Source organism: Moschus berezovskii, chromosome X (assembly GCF_049115385.1).
Source record: "Moschus berezovskii isolate FMDL1 chromosome X, NW_MosBer_1.0, whole genome shotgun sequence".
Taxonomy (NCBI): Eukaryota; Metazoa; Chordata; class Mammalia; order Artiodactyla; family Moschidae; genus Moschus; species Moschus berezovskii.
In genome coordinates, this window is record NC_142488.1 from 63,420,871 (window position 1) to 63,423,381 (window position 2,511).

Sequence of the window (2,511 nt, forward strand, 5' to 3'; positions counted from 1 at the left end):
ACCGTGGTTTTATTTCACAAAAGAGGGTATGATGGTAGGTAGCACATTCAAAGTTGGTGCCTGGGCATCTGTGTGTGTGAATAAAAGTCATCAGGGATAATGCCCCTTGAGGCAGAAAGATGTGATTCAGGGAGTAATGGAAGTAGAGACTGGTCTAGATTCCATAAGGCATTGAGTGAGCCGAGGTAAGGGTCGGATCTCCTTTATTCAAGGGGTGTTGTCACGTTCCCAAAACATAGAAGGGGAGGATGCAGTTCACCAAACCTCAGGACAGGACATCTCAAAATGCTGGAGTCGCTGGAGGAGGCACTGGATCCTACCTTGCGATTCTGTGATGTCTGCCAACTGCTGAGGGTGTGGATGAGTGAAAATGGGAAGGGTGGCTCTGGAGAGTACCAGGGACATGGGAAACAGGAGACCCCCCCCAAACCTGGGTTACTTGTGGGGAGTTAGGGGTGACTGCACCTGAGCAATGGGGAGCACTTGGATCCGCCCTTCCCCCATAGTCTCACCTTGATTTCCTTCCGGGGCTCATGGCATGAGGTCAGGTGGACCGAGCACGAGCGTTGGGACAGTCACAGACCTCAGGGTCAGAAAAGAACATGCGTGGGACTTCCTCCTTCCACTCAGACCCCTCCCTGGAGCAGGTGGGCTTGATCACTTAGTTTACAGCTGACCCAGTGGTTATCGCCAGGTGGTGTAGCACATCTCGCTGTTGTCCGAGTGAGTAAGTTTGGCAGAGACCTTCCAGCTGAGGTCTCTGCCCACCGAGACATGTGGGTAAGCTGTGCGCAGGGAGAAGTCCAGCACCAGCATCGGCACCACCCTTGGGCAGAGAGGGGCCCGAGCCTGTGGTCACCAGGGTGAGGAAGTGGAGAAGCTCATGGAAGGGGAGGTGGGAGGGCGTGAACACGACCCCTCATTCACTTTTTACCAGGCTCCCTTCCCTGCTCTGAGCACACAGTTCAGACCAACTACCTCACTATGTTGCTGGAAACATACATCACAGGCCTTGGCTCAGCCCCAAGCCTTCCACTTCCAGTGGGAAATCTGTGGCAGGGCCTGAGGCATAGGCTAAAGAAATACATCTGGGCCCCAGAGGGTAGGAGGAAGGCTGAAGCCCAGCCTCATTCAGTGCACCCCTGTGGCCTTTCCCCCTCATGCCCCTTCTCCAGCCTGGGAGACAGCGGCAGCTGCCCTGGAGAGCCCTAGGCCCCAACCTGCCTGGTTCTGCTGCCTGTCCAACTCCTGAGAAGATGCTCCCTCCCCATCACACCCCCACCCCACCATCACCAGCCCCAGGTCTCCCTCTCTCTCTGGACTCTTGAGGGAGATTGGCACAAGCAAAGAAGGTAGAGTAGGTGAGTCCTGAAGAGGAAGCCTGGGGTGGAGAGCACAGTAATCTTGCCCAAAGATGTCCAAGTCTTAATCCCTGCAGTTGGCTTGTATTTTCCTTTGCGTGATAACAGTGGGTTATGCTTGCAGATGCAATAAACGCTGCTACTCAGCTGACTTAATGTGGGGTAACTTTCACCTGCATTGGCCAGGTCCGGCCGGGCACACTGGGGCTGCCGGATTTTCCACCTTGACTATCCCTGGGTAACTATCCCAGTCCCTGGACTGTCCCAGTGTTTGAATGACTGTGGTGTGCTTGGTGCCCTTGTGCTTGTGCAATATTGAAGGCCTGGTAAGTACTTCTCAGATGCAGATGAAGAACAGACCTGTACTTTTATGAACCCCACTTTTGTTCCAAGCCAATCACTTCTTCCTCCCTAGTCCTCTTGAGGTATCTGCCAGCCTGACTTTTACAATGATGATTCACTTTTTAAAAAGGATTTACTATTGCTTTTTCATAAAATAACCCTTCCAAACATAAAAGATTAATTACATTGAATTAAATATGAATTAAACAGACTATATGTATACACGTTATGGAGAGTGTCAGCTCTCAGTATCACAAATAATTATGAACCAATCAACCCAGGTAACTATACTCAGGTGACATAAATGTACATTGCACATCCAGAAGTCACCTACATGTTCTGTTCTCTGAGGAATCCAAATGGATACATCTACATACTGCCTGATTCCATTTACTTCACATTCTTGAGGAGGCCAAACTATAGACACAGAAAACAGACTGGGGAGTGCCAGGGTCTCGGGGTTGCGATTAGGGGTTGAACTACCAAAGAGCATGAAACAATTTTGTAGCTGATGAAAATATTTTTTATGTTGATTGTAGTGGTGGTTCCATAATAGAATGTTTGTAGGCACTTAGATTTTGTATGTAAATTAATTTCAATAAACCCATATTATTTAATAAATTGTAGAATGTACATTATGAGATCACAATCAGAGAAGAAAAAGAAACAAAGGGAATCCAAAATGGAAAAGGAAAATTAAAACTGTCACTGTTTGCAGAAAACATGCTACTATACATTGGAAATCCTAAGGATGCCACCTGAAGTCTACCAGAATTCATAAATCAATTCAGTAAAGTTGCAGAGTACA